Source organism: Podarcis melisellensis (genome assembly GCF_964234715.1).
Source record: "Podarcis melisellensis genome assembly, chromosome: 6".
In the NCBI taxonomy this organism is placed as follows: domain Eukaryota; kingdom Metazoa; phylum Chordata; class Lepidosauria; order Squamata; family Lacertidae; genus Podarcis; species Podarcis melisellensis.
In genome coordinates this window covers 63013994-63039246 of record NC_138538.1, presented here as the reverse complement: position 1 = coordinate 63039246, position 25253 = coordinate 63013994, and the positions used below count along the sequence as shown (strand labels likewise).

The following is a 25253-nucleotide window of genomic DNA, read 5'->3' as shown; positions in this document are numbered from 1 at the left end:
TTGTTCTACACTGAAATAAAACATCCGCTAATGAGAAATGACCCAGCTAAACTAATTATTAGGATGCAATTAAAGAACAAATTATACTCTTAAACTTTACACAGTGGTACAACTCATATACAGTGGAATAGCCCATTTTACAAATCCCCAAGTTTGCGTCTCTGCGACAACCAAATTATCTTAATGGGTGTTGAAATGACAGAGTAGATGAATGTCTTTCCCTTGAGTCATTTTCTGATAAAGACACATTGCTTAGCTGCAAGATGACAAACTATATGTTCAAAGTGACAAATCATTTAATTAAAATTTACAAGCGGTTAAATACTGTTTGACCCAAATGGAGGCAGTTATCATGAATCAATTTCAAAGGAGGGACAAGGGTGCTCAGGGAAATCGATCACTAACAGCTAAGGTACCTGGCTGTATTCTGCATATCTCTACAGCCTTAAAAAAAAAAAAAATAGCCCCTCTCAGCAGGCTATGGTGCACATCTTGCAGGAAAAAGAGATTTCAATCAAGTTGAAAAATTGTAATACTTTTTACTTGGGCGGTATTTGAGCTCACTCTAGGTCTCATGAATACTTAATGTCACAGAGTCTTCAATAAAAAGACTCTTGTATCTTAAGAGCAAATACTTCAAAATTTCATTAGTTATAGGGAGGCTTTTTTAAGTGCATATACAGGTCAGTGGAAATTGCAATCATCTTTCATGAAAAGGCTGGGTAGTTTTATTGTTGAAGAATAAAGGTGGCCATTGGTTTTACTAACTATTATAGCGAATACAAAATTGTCCAGCTGGCACGCTTTATTCTTGAGTCCATCAAGCACATAATGTGTGGAAGTTTCTCTCATTCATATGCACACTACTGGCACACATTCCACTGAGGCTTCTGAATGTGTGATTCTCAAAACTTGTAGTAAAATGACACTTTGGAAACATCCCTACAATCTAACCTGTAAATTATATTTAGGACTGCATTAATAGGTCACATTTGGAATGGGGGAAAGGTTCCCTAAATGCTTTGTATCTTGCTTTTCACTTCCTTCTTTTTATGTGTTAGGGAGAAGTGCCACAGCCCAGTGAAAGAACACATGCCTTGCTTGCAGTAAGTGCCATTTTCCAGCCCTGGCATCTTTACCTGTCTGTCAGGGTAGACATTACTGAGCAAGACAGACCAATGTCCTGACTCTGTACAAGGCAACTCTCAATGTTACTATGTTGTGCAATGATACATGAAGTGTTATGGGCAAGTTTAAACATAATGTGCCCTAGAAATACTCTCAAGAAGAAAAATAGGCCAGTGCACTTTTTATATTCAGAATTAAGCACAATATGTGTTGGAGATATTTGACAGGATTTTGCACTTTTCATATGAAATAATCCTTACGTTGTTGAAACATTTAAGTTAGCTACTTTATAAAATAGTGTAAAGATTCTTCCTGGTGTGTCAGAGGCAGGCGATTTGTCTTGGTCATCGTATTGCTGCATTGGCTTTTAAACTTCTCTTGAATGTCTTTAGCCTTGGTTTGAAGCAATGTCAATCCAGCCCATCTGTTGCACTACTTGGATTGCTTTGTTTGGGGGAGACCAAATATACTGAACTATGGAGAAGAGACAAGACCCACTTTTACTATATCAGAGATGTAAAGAAAGCACACATTTTCCTGCTTTATTGGAGGGAACATTTTAACATACAGTACATTTATGCAAAGGTTTGAAGTTTACTGTGTAATTTTTACTTTGATACAAAGAGTAATGGCTCACTGGACCTGGGAACATTCTCTACAGTCTGTCAAATATCCTGGGGCAAAGTGATTTGAAACAACTAAAGACCAGTCATTGGCATGTGAAAATGCACCCAATTGGAATTCCCTTGGGATTACTTGGGGGGTTGGGTTTTGCTCATGTTTTAGACATCAATGACTTCCATTTCTAAGACCAAAAGAAATATTTAATCTCCAACATGTCAGATGGACAATGATCCCAAGTCATTTGGGCTGATTTGCCCTGTAAATAGGTTTTTGAAGTGATTTCTGTCTTTTCTTCTTGAGGCACATTTTGGATCTGGGTTACAGAGTCTGATGGAGCTGATGAATGACTTATCCTCTCTTTGGGCAGGCAGTTGGTTGAGGTGGCTTCTTTCAATGTTATGATTCAATTTTTCTAAGGAATTATCAATTTTATACCAATGGAACAATTTTTTGAGTTGACTTGAAATGTATGTTGGACCAAAAGAAGAAGGGAGTGTATGCATCACACCCCACCACTCTCATAATATAATGTTTGGCATAGGTGTTGCCACATGGATGAAGCCCAAATTATCCAAATCAAAAGAAGGAAAGTTCACAAAATTTGACCCTTTATCCATGCAGGCATCTGTGGTACCGCCTTTACATCTCTTTTACAGTTGTCATCACTGTAGAAAGCATATATTTGCTTGCTTCTTTGTCATGGGAACAAGATTCTCAGAATGGTTAAGTGGTCCGGACAGAGCCATGGCTTTTGCCCACAAATGCTGGAAACAGATGCTTCCTTGTTATAGATCCTTAGACTCCATAGAAAAGTAAAGTTCTTACTATTAAATTAGTCTGTGGTGTAAATAGGCTCTAATGGTACTGTTTTCTAGAAAAAGAGGTGCTGGAGCTCACTATAAATGCCTCCCTTGTTCTCTTATAATAGCAATGGTGCCCACCTGAGAGGTGCTGGAACTGAGTTCCAGTGAGTTCTGGCTGAAAAAACACACAACCCCTGGGCTCTAAGATCATAAATTTCACCAGTTCCTCAGTAGAGTGTTCCATATCCTCCAATTTTTATTGGATGAAAATAGCTACACTCCTGTGATTATGTCAGCTGGAGTCTGATTGCCCATGGAACACAGCCTACAGTCCACACCACAAGGAGATACTGCTCCCAAGAGCCTGAACCCCAAGAGCAACGTTGCTGGCTGGCATGGTTGTGCCAAGAAAAAGCACATGATGGCTGCATTGAGGGCAAATGGGGTTTGAAGCTTCCTCTGTACACCTACATAAGCAGCACATCCTTCAGCCAACAGTGGCCCCCTGGGATGGCCAGAGCTGGACTTCATTACGTCCCAAGCCCCACCCACCGGGCTGTGCCAGATTGGCTAGGATTTGAATAAGCTGATTGTGGAAAAGCCCACCAATCTCCAGTGGCCAGCCTGGGAATTCCCCACAGCCAGCCAACTAGCCCCAACATTGCTCTCAAGGAAGAGGAGCCCGGCGTGACAGGTCACAACAGCTACCCACCCTGTGACCGGGTAAGCTGCCATTTCCTCTTCCTCTATTGCTTTTAAGCACTACGTTATGTAGGGACATGGATGGCGCTGTGGTCTAAACCACTGAGCCTTGGGCTTGCCGATCAAGAGGTCAACTGTTCGAAACCCCACAATGGGGTGAGCTCCCATTGCTCGGTCCCAGCTCCTGCCAACCTAGCAGTTTGAAAGCACACCAAAAAGTGCAAGTAGATTAATAGGTACCGCTCCGGTGGGAAGGTAAATGGTATTTCCATGTGCTGCTCTGGTTTCCATGTTCCATTGCACCAAGCAGCTTAGTCATGCTGGCCACATGACCTGGAAAAACCGTCTGCAGAGCAGACAAACGCCAGCTCCCTCGGCCTGTAAAGTGAGATGAACACCGCAACCCCAGAGTCATTCGTGACTGGACTTAACTGTCAGGGGTCCCTTTACCTTTACCAAGTTAAATAGGTTGGCATGAGAGCTCTGCTCCCTACTATCCCACTGGTAGTTTTAGTATCTGCCCCCACCAGGGAAATATGTGTGTGTGTGTTGTGTTGTTTTTAAAAAGGATTTCTGTGGGGCAATAATGTAGCCAGAATTGTGAGCAAATTGCTGTAACTCCTGGGATTTTCGGGATGGTCAGACAGTATGGATTTAGGTTGTAAGTGGAGCCAACCCATAAGGAATATTTAAAAGCATTTTTTTGAACTTAAGAGTGGAAAAATTAGAAACTGAGAGAAACTGAAATTTACAGATGTGACCATCCCTAACACAGAGCAACCCTAAGAAATAATAATAATAATAATAATAATAATAATAATAATAATAATAATATTTTAACTTCAAATCCTCTGCAGAGTTCAGAAGAGTGATGGTTGCAAAGACCCAGAGATACAAAGCTCAGTGTAAGTTACTATCATTTATAAAGTGCAAGATGACTATACCCGAATGTGGCAAACCATTGAAATGATCTCGATACAGGAGGAGAACTAACCAGAGTTCCCATTGAATGCATAGCTTTTCATGAGCTGTTTCATTTTAAGAGGTTGTTTACAATGTCACACTTTATTTTGAGGAAAAATTATTTCAGAAGCCAATCTTTTAGAAACGTGGAAAGAAATATTTTACAAAAGGTCAAATGCACAAATATTTTGCATGCAAGCTACTAATAAATTCACACACACCCCTTAACAATTAGGAGTTTGGCTAATGCCTTTAAAGCTATTTACAATATTCTAAATGCAACTCCTGAGCCCTAATTACCTATAGTAAGTCATAAATAACTGACAGGGATGCAAATGCAACAAAATTCTATCAAATTAGAGTAATTAGTATCCCGGTTAAAATATCCTCGCACATTAAAATGCTCTTACTTTTCTCCAACACGACATTAACAAATGAAGGTATTATTGTTGAAGAAGCAGAGTGCCAGAAGTATATGCATAAACATCTGATAGTATGTGCAGTGCATATTAGAGTTGAAATATGTTTGTCCCCGCTTTAATTTATCACCTTGTAGCTATTGTTATAACCTGACACTTTTGTGCTAGGCATATTTATCAAAATATAACTGAGGCAGGTTGCTCAAATTTATTCTGCTGCTTATGGAAATGTGTGAGACTTGAGTATTGATCATGGATGCCTCTGCCCTCCCTTTCGGGCTGCTGAAATCACTGGGAGTGGCTGTACAGCTTCCATTCAACTCTGCTGGAGCCCTATGGAGATGAATTAACACTGCACAGTGGCATAGCAGGAGCAGCCTAAATGAAGACTAGGAATTGAGTTGTAGGATAAGATGAGGCCATTGGTTTTATTTTCAAGGTGGTCGCTGTCAAAGTAAACCCATGTTCACATAAACATTTTAAGACATCTAGCATATAAACAATCATATTTCCTGCCCTTCATAGGGTGGCCACTTGCGCACTGCTGAAAAAGAGGAAATGCATCACCAACAGGATAAAATGTGCATAAGCATATACATCTATAGCATATAAATACAGAAGTAAGCACTTTAATTAAAACACGGATGCAATACATCTCACTGTAGTGGGTAGGACTGTGAGTTTGCTGGTACCTGCTGTTTATTAAACATTCATTCTGATTTGTTTGTGGGAAGCTATTCCAAACTTTACATCAATTTCCATACTGCAAAAATTCCAATCTTCTTTGCGGGTAGGAGTGCCAAATATATTTTAATTCTGCAACCTGAGTTTGCCAGTATGCAATTGAGCAAAAGTGGCTCTTTCTCCTTCTCCAGTATGTCTTGATTGGGATGCTAAAAGTGTAGGATGGAGTTTGTCCAGGACTGTTTAGTGCTTTAAATCAATACATTGTGGCTTCCTAGAATGAATGAGTTAGCAGGAGGTTGATGAGCAATAGTTACCTCCTTAAATCAAAGGGGAGTTAGTTTAAAAGAAAAAAAAGTGTACCACTTTAAAGTTTAGAAAACGTTTCAGGTGACCACTCAGAACTGCATCTTTTATTGTATGCTTTGAACCTTTTGCAGAGATTTTTGAAAATAAGAGCCACAAGGCAAAAACATATTTAAATGGAGTACGATTGTCAATGGAAGCTTCCAGCAGTTTGCATTCTGCTTTAGTTTGGGTGGTAAGGATAAGGTTGGTTGGTTTACACACAAGTAATGAGATTTGTGACAGGCAGAATGTCAACAAGTTAAGCTTTACCCATAATTGTATTTCCATGCTAGAAAAGGCTTACCCTGTTTAATTTGTGCCAGCCACACTGCTGTTAAAGGTACAAGGCATTATTCACTAAACTCTTGTACTTCTAGTTTTCAATGCAAACTGTTCCTGTTGGAAGAGAAAAAATCTCTTCAGCAGGGAAGATGCAAGAAACTCCTCATTTTCCTTCCTTCTGCTTGCTTCAGAACAGTTAATAAGGGGCTAGGCCACCTTAGGAACAGCAGTGCCTCCATATCTGTCTAATAAGCCTCCACAATTTGATTTCTAATTTTATTTATCAATGTACGATTGGCTTAGTGACTCACTTTAACAATAAAAGCTAAAGGTCTAGTCCTCTTGTGGGGGGGGGATGAATGTGAATATTAACTAGAAATTGTTCAAAGTTGGTCAACAGAATGAACTTAAATCGTATTTTGTCCACCCAACAATTATTGGAACTACTTTCTGGTGTAGGTGAAGCTACTTGTAGAGTTGGCAGTGTTTGAAGGTTTCAAAACTGTGAACTTGTTCCTTCATTATGGTCCCCTTGTCATATAATTAACCATTCATATTCAGACTTGGACCCATTCAGGAAGTTTATTATGATTACTTTGAGGAAATAGTTGATGAATTATGGAAATTGATCCATTCTGATGGGAGAATTCTCACACCATTAACTAATAGGAAGCAGCATGAGGTTGAGCTGCCATATGCCTTTCTCAACAGCTTATCTTCTGTTGGGAACACTGCAGTATTTTTGATATGTGACAGTACAACAATCTGTTGGTGGGAAACGGGCATCTTACCATCCATGAGGAAATCTATTTGTATCTCTCTCCAGCAATTTTCCTCACAGCCAGGATGAAGAAGCTTATAAAATGTTAGGAAGGAAGCTTAGCATAGGGATGCCAGGTGAATCCACTGAAAACGGACTATCAAGTGAGTTTCCTTCTGTTTGCCCATTCAACCCCATTGCTGCACAGACTCCTGCTATGAAAGATTTGACATTAGCTCTCTTCAACAAATGTTACTTTTTCACATGCACACATTATACACAGATATGCAAACTCTTTTGCAATATGCATTATTTACATATTCGTTGTTATATGCAGATGCCTCTTTGCTTTTCTTTTTTTTTGATGCTTTAGAGAGGGATAATTTTATGCTGTACTGTGAAATCAAGGTTGTGAAAGTGGCTGCAATCCTAACCATACTTCCCTGGGAGCAAACCCCACTGAATTCAATAGGAATTCTGAATAGAGAGCTTTCTGATGGGCCATTAGCCATTCCATAAACTTTGTATTTGAGGTATTGCAAGGCTCTCTGTTGGTTTTACTGCAAAAGACTAACAGGACTCTGGAAATTCATTAACTTTGAAAAGTGACTTGCAAGGAAGCTAAATAATTTGTAAATATTTGTTGATGGCTGAGCTATGTATGTCTATTGTGTGCTAAGTAAAAAATATGTAAAACACACACACACAACCCACAAATGTAAAGTGGTACCTCAGGTTAAGTACTGAAACGTTCTGAACCTGAAATTGTTCTTAACCTGAAGCACCACTTTAGCTAATGGGGCCTCCTGCTGCCACCGCGCCACCGGAGCATGATTTCTGTTCTCATCCTGAAGCAAAGTTCTTAACCTGAAGCACTATTTCTGGGTTAGCGGAGTCTGTAACCTGAAGCGTATGTAACCCGAGGTACCACTGTATCTGCACATGCATACGATGAAATAGAACACAAACTTGTGCGAAATAGACCAGTTGCAGCTGAATGGAAAATAACAAATGAAAATGCAAAATGAATATTGGAATGGAATGAGGCATGGTCATACATCCCTAGCTTAGCAAAGACTCGCCCGAAGCTCAAAATCTGACGTACTAAAAAGTGCCCATTGCCATGGATATGAAATCACCAATAGTGAAATAAAGGGCTCTGGTGGGAAGATTTATACAGCAATATTTGATTCTCAAGCCATCAACAGGAGAAAAATATTTTGAAGTGCAATGTTAATCACCAACGTCAAAGCTGCAGTCAAGGAGCAATCCCCCCTCCCCCCCGGCACACATATCTCAACAACTGTTCCTATCATTCCAAACCTAGACCAAAGTTATAAAGCATAAAATTACAGTTCAATTGAATCCCATACAACAGGACTAGCAAGTGTGCTGCCCTCCAGATGCTTCTGGACTCCAATTCCATTAATTATTGACAATGCAGGGTAGGAGTTCCAGTCCAACAATCTCTGACGGGCACCACATTGGCCATTCCTGCCATGCAGTCATAAATAAAGACAAAGAGAACCAAATCCTCTCCCCATAGCAGGCCAGCTTCGACAAGGTACACAGCACAATTGATCAGTGTTTAGTTTTATTCAAAAAATATGTTAGATGTCCAAACATCATATTGCATTTGTTAATGTCTTATTTGCCTTTGATTTCATAGACCATGGAAAAAAGGGCACTTATTTCCTTGAATAAACTAGCTGCTGTTTCTTACACAGCAAATATGTCCTTTAAAATATTGGCCAGGGGGTGGGGGGGGACTTTCACTAATGTCAGAAAACAGCTACCCAAACTAGGGGTTTTTTAGACCTGTAGAGTAAAGAAGACTGAGCACAACATTGTAATGGCTTGGTTATTCAATTTCCCCTATAATCTTGGGGCAATTTTGGCCATAAGATCCACGATATGGGGTTTGCTGAAGATGCCAAAATGAACTTTGAATATATGAAGAATGCTAAGCCCTCATTTTTGTATATTAAAATTAAATCCAACCATAAAAGGGCTGCTTATTTGCAGGAATTAACCTTTCTTTCCTATTAGACATATGTTTACTCAGATTAGGTTTCAAACGATGCCCAGAGAATGTCTAAGTTAATTAATTCTTAAACAGGCCAATAAATGACCTGTATATGTGAATCAGGCATTGTTTACCATATCCTGTATTGTCCTTTGTACAATTCACCTAAAAATAGATTCCTTTATTTATTTAAGAATTTTCTAGAGGGCAAATCGGATTACTTCAAAATTAGGTGTTTACTAGATGATGTAGATGAGTTTTCTACCTATAGGCTAGCTTAATATGCACTGAGCAGTGAGAAAATCACCGGCCACTTTTTTGACCCATGGGGACTGCCAAGGGGATTTTTAATTTTAATGATTTTCAAAGATTGGAGGAACTTTTTTTAACTTTTTTTTTACAACTTGCATGTCCAAAAATCTGTGGGTGATATTCAATGCTAGTCCTACTAAGTGTTGACTCACTGAAATTAACAAACAGGACTGGTTGAGGTTCATTTATTTCAATGAGCCTACTCTGAGAAGGAACCCTATATATCTTAGTTTTGGTTTACTTGCTTTGTTTGGTTTACATTGTAATGGCCATTGGCTACAAACAACAAACATCTGACTGATACCATCCCAGGACTGCAGGCTGGACTTCACACAGAGACACAGGGCTAGTGGAAAAATAGAGTAAAGAAACTGTATTGAGGTGTCAGTGTGTGTATACAATACATACAATGAACACCTGCAAGAAAACATTGCAGTGTATCTTCTCCTGCTCTCTCCCACCTCCAGATACCCAATATTTCATGCTCCTGATGTTCACTGTCCATGTTCAAGCCCCACTGTTGAGCTTTTCGGGGGTCTGTGTGTCTCCTTAAGGCTTTTATGTGTTTTGGTACTTCTGCAAACCTCAGGGTTTCCCTGAGCATTCAGATATCTACCTATTTGAGAGAGAGAGAGAGAGGGACGAGTCACACAATAAACTATATACCATTACTATATCATAAGAAGTATTAATTAAGCATTCCTGAATCCTAAATATCTTACCTCAGTCTGCCTTGAAGGCACATAGTTCTCATCTCATCTATGTTAGAAGCAGAACATAGGATGTACGCATGGTGACTCTGGGATCCACAAATAGATCTATATCTTGTGAAGCAAAATGTCAGTTTTCTCCAGCACTCGGTTCTCTTAAGCTGATGCCCAGGGTGTCTAGAGTTCCGTTTCCAGGTCCCACATCTGCAAAAAGCAAAAACGCCTGCACATAGCATTCCAGGTTCAGTTGAACAATTCAGGGGAGAAAATGGGGAAAAGGCTGGTTAACCTTTCAAGTACAAAGATGCCATTCTGCCACATTTAGCGGGGACTAGATTTGCCCTTCCGACATGCCTACAGAACGAAGATTAAGTGTGGGGCAAATACTGCCCTTTCTCAGCCAGTTAGCAGTTTCTGCTAGCTGGCTAGATTTAGACCATCCATACTTCTAAGCTGCTGTTTCTCTGCCTGTTTCAGATCTGTTGTTAATAAAGCTAGGACAAACCCCATGGTTGTCACATATCATTCTGGGTGTGTGGATATGACCACTAAGCAACAAATAACAGTCTAAATAATATTTTTTCAGGGGTAGGTTCTCTGATCTCAGTCTAGAATATTATCTATCTATCTTTAATCTTGCAAACGGAAGAAAATCAGCCTCTTTTCTCCTTGGTTGTAAATCATCGTTAGTATTTAAAGCACAGCAAAGGCTGTAAAAATAATTGCTTGTTTTCCTTTAGGTAGTATGAAGTAGGGAAATGTTTATGTTGACCTAGTGTCTTCCTCAAATGTGTGTTGCATGTTTTAGATTTAGTTAGATTAACGATGGTCAACTCTCCACATTTTTATAAAAACAGGTTATAATGAGCAACGGTATTGAGAATTACCTGTCGTAAAGTGTGCAATTTCCCCATTTTTCTGTCATCATTACTGGAATTTTTATTTGAGTCTTCTAAACAATTCGCCTCTGAAATACTTCCAAGAATTTTAAAAATGCCAACACTGTCTTGAAGCAGGGAGCTTGCAGATTTTTCTGTCTCTGAAAAAGGGTCTCTAAAAAATAGAAGTCAATGCATTCCATATTTACATACAAAGGAAAATATGTGACAATGACACAAGCCATGCCAAGAGACAATGGAAAACAGAATTTCTGTCCTGTCTTTCTTTCTGCCTCATGAGCTACCTTTCCTAACATGGATCATATACCTGCAGAATTTGCTGTCAACTTAATATGTATCATGCTGTACAAGAACTCACGGGAGGTCTACTGTGGGAGTATATAGTGATCTGTTTTTTCAACCCCATTCTTCCCTTTAGGTCTTCATCCTTGGACTTTGACTCCCATTATGCAGTCCCATTCATACCAATATACCACTCACAATAAATTGGATAAATCTCATTTATTTTTCCATTGTTGTTTTCAAGTGCTGAAGGCTTGATTTAAAGTTGAAACCACTGTGCTCAAGTAGATAGAGTTGCTGGTTGTTCTTTTTTGTAGTTCTAGAAAAAGTAGTATCTTATAACAGGGATTTACAGTTAAATGTGCTTTGACAGGGTAAAGTACAGTGTGGTACCTCAGGTTAAGAACTTAATTCTTACTGGAGGTCCATTCTTAACCTGAAACTGTTCTTAACCTGAGGTACCACTTTAGCTTATAGGGCCTCCCGCTGCTGCCGCTGCACGATTTCTGTTCTCATCCTGAAACAAAGTTCTTAAACCGAGGTACTATTTCTTGGTTAGTGGAGTCTGTAAATGAAGCATCTGTAACCCGAGGTACCACTGTACTTTGTGTTTGAAAGTAGTGTGAGGGCAATTGGCTACAAATGGTGGTGCATATATTGAAATGAGAAGTTACTGTGTGGTGTCTGGTAGGAAAATGGCATTTTAAAATGTTATTTTATAAAACACCCGCACAATAAAAATATAATAATGTATTTCCCTTTGGTACATGATTCATTTATAACCTTTTTTCATATATTTCATACATTTTATTTTTTTTAAAATGGGGAATTACCATAATGTACAGTATATATATGTTAGGTAAGATATAGAAAATCTAAATTATAGCAGCAGAGGAGCTTTAAAAATGGACAATGTTTCCAGGTCTGTCTTCCTAGCCACTATTCAGGCAGTGTGGAGCTGAGATCAGCAATCTGGTTTGTTTGTGTATGTAAAGAAAGTAAGGAAATTGACTGATGGACTGGTTGATGCTGGGCAATTAGTTCCACTGTAGTCGGAAAGAAACTGGTCTGAGATTTGCAGATGACTGCAGTTAACCAAAAGGGGCTCCAAGAGAATACTGTTTGTTTTGGGGAAAACTGGTTTTACATGCTAGCATTATCTGACACATGTGCTTATGTATATACAGTGGTACCTCGGGTTACATACGCTTCAGGTTACACACTCCGCTAACCCAGAAATAGTGCTTCAGGTTAAGAACTTTGCTTCAGGATAAGAACAGAAATCAGGCTCCGGCGGCGCGGCAGCAGCAGGAGGCCCCATTAGCTAAAGTGGTGCTTCAGGTTAAGAACAGTTTCAGGTTAAGAACAGACCTCCGGAACGAATTAAGTACTTAGCCCGAGGTACCACTGCAGTTTTGACAGCCTGTTTGTACAACAGCCATTCTGCTAGTAGGATCCCTATTCTTGGCACTGTGCAGCAGCCAAATCCTGGGAGTGTCTTGCGCTTGAAAAATACATGGTGTGGGGCTAGCCAAACTCATGCCCTGCAGATGTTTTGGACTACAACTCCCATCCCCCCAGCAATTGGCCATGCTAGCTGGGGCTGATGGGAGTATACATCTGGAGGACATGGTTTTGGTTTGCCCTATTATAGTGCATCCACGTGATGGGGTGAGGTCCTGTTGCTCTGTCCAAAAGCACATCAGTGCAAGTAGATAAATAGGTACTACTGTGGCAGGAAGGTAAATGGCATTTCCATGCGCCCTGGCTTCTGTCATGGTGTTCCGTCGCGCCAGAAGCAGTTTAGTCATTTTGGCAACATGACCCGGAAAGCTGTCTGGGGACAAACGCTGGCTCCCTCAGTCTGAAAGCGAGATGAGTGCCACACCCCATAGTCTCCTTTGTACTTAACCATCCAGGAGTCCTTTATCTTTACCTATACAGTGGTACTTCTGGTTAAGAACTTAATTCGTTCCAGAGGTCCGTTCTTAACCTGAAACTGTTCTTAACCTGAAGCACCACTTTAGCTAATGGGGCCTCCTGCTGCCGCTGTGCTGCCGCCGCGTGATTTCTGTTCTCATCCTGAAGCAAAGTTCTTAACCCGAGGTACTATTTCTGGGTTAGCAGAGTCTGTAACCTGAAGCATATGTAACCTGAAGCGTCTGTAACCCAAGGTACCACTGTAGTTCAACTGCAGTTATACTTGGAGACAGGGGAGCTTGTGTTACCACGTTCTACCAGATGTGCAACAATGTCAACTCTTCAACTTCTTACACTAACATTGCATTGGATCTCGCCCCATGTTTCCAGTGACCTTTCATCCAAAAATAAGTGAAGCCCTATAGCATTGTCCCTGGAGCTTTTTATTGTTCAAAAAGAGAAGAGTGCTTATTGAGATTTTTTATTTACATAATAATAATTGCCTGTGAACTGTAAATTACAATCCCTTTCTGATGTACTTTGTCTGACATGGAACATAGTTTGAATGGCTTTATTTTGTGAATGAAATGCAGCCACTAGATCATTAGAGGCTGTTGAGGTGATCATGATTTTAATCAACTGTGTTTTCTTGAATGGATAATACCTTGAGAGAAAAATTCAAACTACATTTTGGTTTGACTTCAGATATCCAATTCAACATTTTTTATGATGGTGTCACTAAAATTTTATTGAGAGAACAACTTTTCCCACTGAAGAGTTCTGTTACTATGCAGCGTATGTTATCTCAGCTTTCAGTCGACAAGCCAAGTCAATTTAGTTTAATAATCTGGAGGCTCTTAACTTGTCAAAAGCTAAACATACAGCAGTAACCAAGCCTTCTGTCTAATTATAGCAGATGAAATTTGACATATGTACCCTTTTTAAAACAAAAATTAGTTTTTCTGACAAGGCATACCACCTGCTCTTGCCTCAATCAGCTTTCCTAAAACACAATTGGTACGGCATTTAATAGATAAGAATTCCATATTTAGTTACTTTTCAAAATAACTGGTGAATATATGAATGTGAATGTTTATAGAAATTACAAGTACTATGCCTTCCTAAATATATATTTACAATACGTGTGTTGAGTTGTGACCAAACAGAACCACTGCATAAATCTACAGCTGTGTGGCACTGATACAAACTGAGCCACAACAAATTGTTTGGATAAGTTGGATTGATGGGGAAGTACTACTGTCACAAATTTAAGGTTTAGCTTTGTTTTATCTAGGTATGTACTTATTCGTGCAGTTTTATTTTTACTAGTAGAAGTGAATAGTACTGTAAATATTTTTAAAATCTGCAGTAAACCTGTCCACAAACATGCGCCTAGTGTAACAAATATTCACCTTTTTTCACTCCAGAAACTCCAGGTGTCAGAAAAATACCTACCCAAGAGGCTACCAATATATGTGACTTTCCAACAATATTGTTATGTTTAGAGCCCATCTTCTCTTCAAGGGCAGAAAATTTACTTCAAGGATACTGGTTAAAGGGCATAAAATAAAACAAAAACTGAAATTTCATGCCTTTTTTGATTGCCTCAACTTTTTCAAGTTCCCCTGAATCCATACATTCATTTCCTATTTCTTCCATTCCATATTTTAAAACTGAACTTGGAAGGAACTTTTTTTTTATTACTGACATTCTAGGACAATAATTTTAGGCCATAGTGAGTTTGGATGTTGAATGTAAATAAAAATTGCTTTGTGGGCAAGGAAAGATAAAATCTGACAAAACGCTTATCATGTGAAATTTACTGCGTAGTCTGTACAATCTGAGCAAAGTGCAGCTGTAGAAAATTTAAAATGAGGATTTGATGTATGTACCTTACCTGCAGAACTTTATGGGATAATACATTCTCATTATACCATGATAGAATTTGACTATTCATTGTTTTCATTTTTATGCCATGTACAGAGAAGCAAGTAGCCATAAATCTGAGAGCCGAATTTGTCTTATGGCTCAAGATCGCTCTCAAAGCAATTGATCAGGCCAGTGTTACTATACCTGTGCTATATTTATATACACAGTAGAAAATTCATAATTTCAAATACAGTCAGCTTAACGTGCTTTCACTTAATCAAGATGAAAGAATGGCTGTTGCCTGTGCTCAAGCAGAATGAATTTGGGGGGCAGTTGGTGTAATATTCTCCCACCTCACAAATCTTTAGTTCAACTCAGTGATGAAAGGTTGCTGTCCAAAATGTCTGCTTCTGACAGGTCTGTGAGGAGTGACGGAGTGACGCCACTCCCCAGCATATCTGCAGCCCTGCCAATCTCGGCAGCCATGGCAGAAAGTGGGGTGGGGGGAAGGATGATTGGGCTCTCTGATCTCTATGCTGGGCCTTTGGTGGCTGTGAAGAAGAATTTGGATTTGATATCCCGTTTGATCACTACCCAAAGGAGTCTCAAAGCGGCTAACATTCTCCTTTTCCTTCCTCCCCCACAACAAACACTCTGTGAGGTAAGTGAGGCTGAGAGACTTCAAATAAGTGTGACTGGCCCAAGGTTACCCAGCAGCTGCATGTGGAGGAGCGGAGACGCGAACCCGGTTCCCCAGATTACGAGACTACTGCTCTTAACCACTACACCACACTGGCTCTCCAGTGTGAGACTAGCTCAGGGTCCAGTAGGTCCCAGGCTGGCTCAACCCTGCTCCTTGCTTAGAACATCCCAGTTTAGAGCTTCCCACTTGACTTAACTGGAGGGGATACTTCCAGCATGCCTCCATCCCAAATGCATATTCAGCAGCCATTAGGAGTCTGGCTCAGCTAGCATAGCCAAGCAAAACAACAACAACAACTCAAACCAATCCCACCCACCCCCAGCCTGACATTTCACTCTTTCACTATGCATCAGATTATTATACCAATGTTCAAAATTACGACCTTTGGGGTATCTGTATGTGCCTGATAACACAATACAATTTTTAAAAATTAAGTCACTGTTAATCCAACATGTTTAAAGTGTGTGATATGCCTCAATGTAGCCATATTAGTGTGATTTATTTGGATTACTTTTTCAGATGGGCTGATTTGTAAATAATTTCTTACGGGTAGAAGTGAATCATAAGGTTTTTAGATGTTAATTGTGTTTCAAGCACAGAATGGCTTCTTATAGCAGCAGGAATCAGTGTTTATGCATTGAGTTCCCAAGAGTCTCAATATGAAAAGTCTGGTTGGTGTTTCAAATATTTATATGTGTAATAGTCTGAGTTATGTTCTCTGTCAAATCTGACTAGATAAGAGGTTCTTGGACTCTGTACCCCCAGGACCAAAATAAATATTACTTTGCCCATCAATCACAAAATGGTGGTTCAGGCAAGAAGTCCGTTTGTCTTCAGCTACAATGATGCACTCTTCCATTGTCCCTGAAACAGACAGATGCCAACCAACCAAATTTTTTTTGAAGATGCAAAACTTTTAGTGAAAATTATCTAGACTTTTTCTTCAGCTGCTCAGCATGGGTACCTTATCTCATCCATAGCCTAATATGAAGTATTTGGATTTAATGTAGTTTACCCTCATTGAGTTTGGTGAGTATGATGGCTGAACTTCAATTACATTAGCTTAAATAGCCTGTAGATTAGGCTAATAAATTAGCATCATTCTTACTGGTACAGGTGTGCATGGACCTAAATACTTCCATTTCTCATCACAAAGACTCAATTCAAGACATGTAATTTGAAGAAAGACAGGATATATTTCATTTGAACTCATGCCTTAACTATTTCTGAACCAGTCCCTGAATACCATTATTTTTGTGTACAGTGCTGAAACAAAAAAAATCTAGGGGGAGTTTCTGGGTTGCAGATATATATATATATCATCATTATCATCATCTGCCCATATTTTAAACTAAATTTTAAATGTTAAAATGTTCTGGGGACTTCTTTATTTGTGTGTGGGGGATATTTCTTCCCCCACTTTTCTTCCCCCTTCTCCTTGCTTATGTGGTTGACTTGACACACCTTCCTTTTCTAAATTACTTTACTTGAACTGGATCAATCAAGTTGTTGGTTTGAGTCATGATAAATGAATAGAAACTTATATAAGAATATCAATTCTAGGTTTCTTCAGTTCGGGTCTTTTGTGCATTCCATCTTTTGATCTTCTCCCAAGGTCACTGTTTCAATTATCATATTTTGGCCTTGAAACCATAAATTATAGTGTGTGGGGTTTTTCCATTTTGACACACTTTCATCTGGTGTAAACACTCGTAATTCTGTTGTGACACTTTCTGAGTAGATTAGGTCTCCTATCTCGAGCCAACACTTTCTAATTCGGTGCTTTTATACAGACGGTTGTCCAGCTTCTAAAAAGTCATAAATCCTCAACTAAAGTATAATATTTAGAGATTTTATCTGTAGGGCTCGATTGGGACTTCAGAACTCCATTATCATCCAATCTTTCCTCATAAGAAACATTTTTGACATGCAGAGTTTGTTGTCCTCTGTCTCTACTTTGAAAAAATATGTTCTGACCTTCAGTCAGCTATCCTCTGTCTGTTTCAGTCCCTGCATATGGTTAAGTTTTACCCCTTGACTAAGTCCAAATACAGAAATCTGTGGTTCTTTTAATATTCGTGATTTATAATCAAACTAAGTGGGTTATTTTGTGTTTATACAAACACCTTTGAAAAAGCCATGTGTTGTGTAATTGGTTTGCATTAATAATTGCAATGTATGTATGTATGTATGTATGTATGTATGTATTTTAAAAGTTCATATCCTGCCCACCTTTTAAAAAGAACCCTGTGTCTCTTACAATAATAAAATGTAAGGCAACATAAAAAGAAACCCACATTAAACAGCATTCATAATAATACAATAATACATAGGAAGCCAGAAATTCCTGCAAACAGCAAATCAGCCAGTCCCAAGGCCAAAATATAATGTATGGACAAAATAGTGGGGAGGCCCACCACGGGACACGATTAGCATGCCCATAAAAGTGAAAAGGCCTTTTTACATAACCGGGTTTGATCAAGCTCCTGAAAGCATATAGTGTCAAGGATAGGCAGATCCTCAACAAAAAGGAGATTCCACCGCGTGAACATCACCTCAGAAAATGCCCTGCATTTTGTCAGCACCCTTTCCACCTCAGATAGGCAAGGAATCTGAAGCAAGACCTCACATGCTGAACAGAGCATATGGGGGGGAAACCATGTAGAAGGAGGTGCTTCTCAGTGTACTCAGATACTGTGCCATTTAGGGCTATAATTATATTTCTCAATAGATAGTAATAGGGTAGTTTGCTCTCCTTTGTTCATCAGCAAAAATGATGTTTAAAAGTTATCTTTCCAGTTTAAATATTTTTATGTAATGCAGCTTTACAAATTTTAAGATTATACAGGTAGGAGTAGAAATAGATACTTGACAAGTACTGCATGCATATATACTTTGTGAAAAGCATTTCATTTTCAAGGCTTGGCTCTAACCATGCTGCTTTTGTCATCAAATTTGATGTCAATCATAAAGGAGAGATTGTAGCATGAATGAGATTTAAATGTGGATAAATCAATCTTTCTTGGGGGACCTATGACTCTTACAATAACAAACGCAAGCAAACTCAGTTGAGGTTTCTTCAAGAGGACTGTCAAATTATTAGGCTCATATTGACTCTTTCCAAGGAATGGTATCTAGTTTCATTTAAAGTATATTGTCTATTTCCTATCCGTGGAACAGAGTGCTGAAATCAGGCAGGCAAAATGTGCTGATTTCCTTGTAAAAGTGATGTGCAGCACCGTGAGTCCACAGTGGTTGGGCAGAACCATTCAGAAGAAATTAGATCCCTAGACAATAATAACCTCCTGGCCAGGAAGTTATGGAAACTAATACTGTTAGCTTCTTCCTTTAATAAAGCAAGGGTACTCTCCCCCAAGGACTAAAAATGGCATGCTTGCCTATATGTGATCTATCTTTACCAATAGCAGAATTCACTAATTGAAGATAAAACAATTTGCACTCTGAATGATAACAAGATAGTACTTTATCAAAATCCTTCTTTCCTTCATTACTTATTTTAAGGATTGGTCTTATTTCACTACATGGCAATTATACCTTCTCTAAACCTGAGGCTTATCTTGTGGGGGGGGAAGATCCTTCTATATTAATATAACACACGTTAACACCAACATTTCCCTCTCTCTTTCAGCTATTGCAACAAAGATGTCATTAGCAGACTCAGCAGCCTACATCCAAGCTAAATTTTACTTCATCTTTACATATATCTGCTAAATAATGTAAGGTAGCAATGTTGAACACAGCACATAATGACTACACTTTATCACTTGCAACTGAATTGCAATTCCAAAGCTGCATAGTCTATCCAGCAAATATTAGGTAGTGCTTTTATCAGGAAAATAGGCATAAGTGCTTATTATATATTATTTGTCTTTCATTATCATCTGGAAAATACCAACTAGGGTAGAGTCCCACTGTGCCTAAGCCTATATTGTAACAGCAAGCCCTTTTCCCTAAAGATATATAATTGTTTGTATATGCCTTATGATGCAATGCAGGCAGCTATTCCTTTGCAGGAAGAATGGTTAAGTGATCCATGGTGGAGAGTTTTATTTAATGCCAAGATATTTATTGTGCCTCTTTTTCTTAAGCCATCAATTAGGATTTTAGGTTGATTAATAGATCCGTACAGTAGGCTAGTTCCTAGGCAAACTCCTATCCTCCATATACAGACAAGCAAGAGACACTCTTAGAGCATTCCAGCAGGCGAAAACACTCAAGAAGGTTGCAAAGTAAGGCCAGTGATAGGGCTGGGCGATAGAGCGGTATATTGTCCAACATCGGTTTGAAGTTCACATCATGATAATTGTTTCATAATACAGTGGTACCTTGGAGGTCCGTTTGTAAACCAAAACAGGTTGTAACCCAAGGCGCGCTTTTGCCAATGGGGCCTCCAAAAGAAATTTATTCGTAATCCAAAAAAATAGGTTGTAATCCAAAAAAAGGTTGCAAACCAGGACACGTACTTCCGGGTTTGACGTGTTTGTAATCCAAAATGTATGGAAACCAAGACGTATGCAAACCAAGGTACCACTGTATTAAAGGTAAAGGTACCCCTGCCCGTACGGGCCAGTCTTGACAGACTCTAGGGTTGTGCGCTCATCTCACTCTAGAGGCCGGGAGCCAGCGCTGTCCGCAGACACTTCCGGGTCACGTGGCTAGCGTGACAAGCTGCATCTGGCGAGCCAGCGCAGCACACGGAACGCCGTTTACCTTCCCGCTGGTAAGCGGTCCCTATTTATCTACTTGCACCCGGGGGTGCTTTTGAACTGCTAGGTTGGCAGGAGCTGGGACCGAACGACGGGAGCCCACTCCGCCGCGGGGATTCGAACCGCCGACCATGCGATCGGCAAGTCCTAGGCGCTGAGGTTTTACCCACAGCGCCACCCGCGTCCCTACCACTGTATTAGAACTGGCAATATATCACGAATCACAATGTGTGTAAGGGCTAGGCGATAACTGGTTTTCAACACTGCGATACCTCACCAGCTAAACACTGCAATGGTTTCAGCAGCTAAACCTCACAATATCACCAGCTAAACATTGCAATCTACCACAGTGTCTGAAATAAGGATGGAACTCTACAGAGGCGAACAGGACAATGTCCTGGCAACTTCTACTACTTAAGGGTCTAAATCGGATAAATGACATGATCAATCATCACACAGTCAGCTTCATCAGCAGGCAAGCTGTTTCTGCCACTGTCTTTTGCCACCACTGCAAGGCCTTGCAGGCCGCCACTACTACCGCCGCCACGACAAGGCCTCGCAGGCTGCCAACGCTTCTGCCGCTACCGTCCACTGCTGTGGCGATGCTTCGCAGATTGCTGATTATTGTGCCCCTGCCGCCAGGCTGCTGCTACCTAGTAGACTTGCTGGAAGTCTGGCAGTCCCAGTTTATTTGTATTCACTATGACTCATCCCCATACTTTGGATTGTGCTGAATACCACCATTTGGTAGACAAGCCCCAAACCAAAAGTCTCATTTGGGTGCATTTTGGCTTGCCTGCTGCTGAAAGTGACCATGAGGTGATAGATAATATCATTTATCAGTTTTAGACCCCTATGTAGTAGCAGTTGCCAAGACATTGTCCTGTTTGCCGTTGTGTAGCTCCTTCTTTATTTCAGATATCAATATATCACAATGTTTAGCTGGTGATATATCACAATATTGAAAACCAGTTGTCACCCAGCCCTAGTCGGTGATGGGTGTGTGGTTTGAAGAGAGCTCCAAGGATGACTCAGAGAGTCATGGAGGGAGGCATTTGGTCTCCAGGCCCAAGGTTCCCCATTCCAGTACCTGTATTAGAATGGACGAATAAGCTAACATCAAACACAATGTTTGATGTTTTCACATGTTTCAGGGGATTCATCTTCAGGCTGCAGTAGGAAGCCTGGGGGAGGAGGGGAATCTCCAAAAGTTTTTAAATGATTTAATGTGGAGTTTAGAAAGACAGCATGGCTAGTGTCTTGTCTCTTAGTGCGGTAGTACTGCTGTTGATGCCACTTGTTTGACAGGGAGATTTGATAAAGGGGTATTAATTTATATACTGTATACAGATAGAGAAAAGCAAGGAACAGCTGGAGAGGTCAAGACAAGGAGTCTGTGCCTAGTGGACTTCCCAGATGGCAGCACATTCCAATAGATCACTCACCACACATCATGCCTCAGAGATTTGGCAAGCTACAAAATGAACTAGCATCTGGTCTCTTAGGTTTCTTTCTCTTTCTTTTCCTAATAGCCAGACTTCCTTAAGGTTGATTTAACCCCAAGGCAGTCACAATCCCACAACCGACACCAAGATATTCTCATAATAAATTCTCATTCCAGGCATCATTTTAAGCTAAGCAGAATTAGGTTTCTGCTATATTTACTAGTTATTTAACAAACAGTCACTTGACCTTCACATCTAATTTGAATACTTTTAGGGTTCTTAAGAATAACATATCCGTATGTTTTCCAATTTGAGGATGATTATAAAGGGATGGGAAGTAGCACAGCTCTTTGAAATTGAAGAGATCTAACCCAAATGTCTCTCAACGTAGTGCTTTGCTGCCAGCAGCCTAATTAACAAATATAGATGCTGCAGAAAATGAACATTCAAGAACTAAAATATGTTTAGACGATGGCTGCTCGTAAGCTGTGGAACTGGTGGGTCACCTGTGGCCAAGGAGGTCATGTAGGCCGGGCCAATAAGGCCACATAAGTCAGATCAAGGAAGTCACATGGGTGGGACCAAGTTCTGGTTTTCTTCCCATCCTCCTCCCTTGCAAAAGTGTGAATACTAAAGTACTAAGTGCCTAACTCAACTGAAAAGTGTCTAGCCTTGTTCTAGAAGGGGTCCCTGGCATCACAGTAAGCATATGTTACTCAGAAGTAAGCCCCATTAAATTCCATAGGAATGGCTCCCAAATACTACTGGAGAATGAATTGGTTAGTCTTAAGTGACACACAGAGCTGTTAACCAGCTCTCCCCCAAACTATCAGCCCTATCAAAAAAAGATTATCCCTAACTTATACATTTCTATGCCTCTTCCCAAAATGTGGAAGGATATTAAATGGACAAGAGTGTAGGAAGCCAGGGTTAAAATCGCCACTCCCTGGGTGTCCTTGGGCTATTCACTGTCAGTCTATGTCTCAGTGTTGTGAGGATAATATGTGGAACAGGAGACTCATGAATACTATGAAAGGAAACCAGGCTTACTTGTTTTAATTGGTTCAACACAGAATAGCTGGTCATGGGCCCACAGCAACAGGAACTAGCACTTCTGTTGTGTCTGGTGGCTATCTTAGGCAGCAGTTCCAACCATGTCTACTCTGAAACAAGTCCTATTAAAGTCAGTGAAGCATACTCCTGGGTAAGTGGGGTGAATTTATTAACTGTGTTCCTATCACCTCCGAAAACAGGAGTTCACTGGGTTTCTCCCAAAGCAAAACAAAAGTTAAAACTGTACATACACTGAAATCAATATACAACTGATATGCAATTTAAAACATTATTAGAAGTATAATTCAGGTTAACAGTTTCCCAAGAATATATACTTTAATATACAGATACTGCACTAACTAAAACCTGGCTCGGTGCGATAGATAGACAGACAGACAGATGGGAGGGGAGTTATTGGGATGTTTTTGTTTTGATTTTGATTATCTACTTTGTGGTTTTATTTTCTGATTTTATCTTGCAAACCGCCCTGAGCATAGAGCGAGTATAGAGCGGTATATAAATTTAATAACTATATCTTTATTTATTTTTTCAGGAGCCAACTTATTTTTGTGATTATAGGTTGTTTTAAACTGTTATTAAGATTGTGTTTTAATGTTGTAACCCACCTTAGGGTGAAGGGTGCATAATTAACAGCAACAGTAAGCAATCACACTGGTGAAAAAGACGTTGGCTTTGTGCTTCAGCTGGCTGACAAGTTTGGTAGCTCTAAGATTAAATCCACATGCAGACTCACTAAAAGGGGTGGACTGTTCAGTTTATTTTTAATCATATCCATATCTATGCACTTTGAAGTCCATTTTGTCCTGTTTCTGCATTAACAGGTAAACATTGGGATAAGCATTTAAATCTGCACTTTTTTGTTGTTGTTTTTAAATCCTTCGCAAAATATGTATTTTTAAGCAACAGCTCTGTGCAATTAGTGCTAAAACAGCATTGCTGGGTTTTTATTTTGTAGATTTGTATCCTTCAGTTCTGGGAATAAGCCAGTCTTGTGAATGCTTGGCAATACCAGAAGCCCCACTGATTTTATGATTCTATGAAGATAAAAGGTCTGGTGTCAACAGGTTGTGGGTGTCAGGCACTGAAGTTTGTCTTTTACCAGCTGCTGAATCCAATCTACCAGAAGAAATATGAATATTTCATTTACTTACTTTGAATTACCTTTCTAATATTACATTAAAAAATAAAAATAAAACAGATGCATTGTAGATCTGATGTGTTTGCATTTGTACAATCTGGATATGATTTATTAAGCTTGAAGTTCATATGAAGGAAAGCAGATTAGCATAATTTTCTGCTTGCTTAAGAAGTCACAACAGTCCAGATTATGTAGTAAATTGAGGAAACTGTTTTAATATCATAAGATGAAATACCACCTACAGTATGCTTGATCTTCCTAGCTTGATTTTTGATCTAAATGAAAGGTTGGTTTGTCATACTGATTTCTAATTTAACTTTGCTTTGTAATCAAAGGAAGGAAAGTGTAAAAGAGAACTCCATTTGCTTCAGCAACATTGAAAATTCAGGTGATTAGTGAGGCCTACAAAGTGTTTAAAGCTGAGGGAATTGCTCATGCAAATGAAAGTTCCTGAATTGGGGCCTTGATTTTATATTCTGTAAATTTATTATATTAGGTGAAGATTCCCAAGAAGGAGTTAAAGTGATGTTTTGTTCATGTCATACTCTGTGCATAATAAGAAGCAAATAACTCAACACAAATTGGAAATTGTCAAGAGCGTGACAGCTGTGCTTCTGACTTCTCTTACAAGGAAATGAGGAGAATTTTTAGGTCTGCTATTCAAAACACAATTAAATTGCCAACTCAGGGGACTGCAGCACCACAAAGCAAACAAAATGGGATGAACTTTTGCGTATTTCTTCCATTAATTTTATTGCCTCTCTTGTGTTTCATACTCTGCTAAGTTCAGAAAGGACCTTTAATTAGCAAATATTCAGGTATATTTATTTGTTATGATGATTAATGCAATCTTACAAATTGACATGAAGCTCTATTGGGTTACCTGTTATTTCTCTGATACCTTTAAAGAGAATTCTGGGAGAGGAAGCTCTCTATGCTCACTCACAATATTTTCATAGGAAAATATTTTTAGGGCTTTATAGGTCGAAATCAGAACTTTGGACTGGATCTGGAAACTAATTGGGAACCAGTGTAATAGGACCAGGATTTATGTAATATGCTCAGACCATCTGGCCTGAGCAGCCTGACCACCAAATTCACCAAACTCAGAACTATAAAGCACCAATTTCAATATTGCAGAAGTACCTGGGTAACACAATGCATTACAAGTATTACCAAAGAAGCATTAGTTTTTCAAACTTACTTATTTAGGTCGCTATTGAAAGATGAAAGTCCTTGATTGTCTGGAAGATGAGAGAGCATTTGTATCTGATACTGGCACCTGAAATTTAGAGAGCATGAATATTAAGATCATAGATCCTGTGGGTGGACCAGGAACAATCTAGTTCCAAGAATAGAACATAAGAAGCATCTTGCTTGATTAGACCAAAGGCCTATTTAGTAGAAATGTGTGGTGGCCCCAATATTACCTTGT

The 25253-nt window shown here is 39.5% G+C and overlaps 1 protein-coding gene and 1 long non-coding RNA gene across 3 annotated transcripts in view; one reads left to right on the top strand and one right to left on the bottom strand.

Annotated features, from left to right (window-relative positions):
• The window catches only part of NEGR1 (neuronal growth regulator 1), a 442886-nt gene that overhangs the window by 405665 nt on the left and 11968 nt on the right, over positions 1-25253 (top strand). The window lies entirely within an intron of this gene.
• Positions 8291-25253, bottom strand: part of LOC309371733 — a 98550-nt gene continuing 81587 nt past the window's right edge. Inside the window, exons 3-6 of the long non-coding RNA XR_014169264.1 lie at positions 25023-25100; positions 22657-22769; positions 9774-9965; positions 8291-9667 (exon numbers count right to left, since the gene is read on the bottom strand). This is a non-coding gene — a long non-coding RNA (uncharacterized lncRNA). The remainder of the gene's footprint in view (positions 9668-9773; positions 9966-22656; positions 22770-25022; positions 25101-25253) is intronic.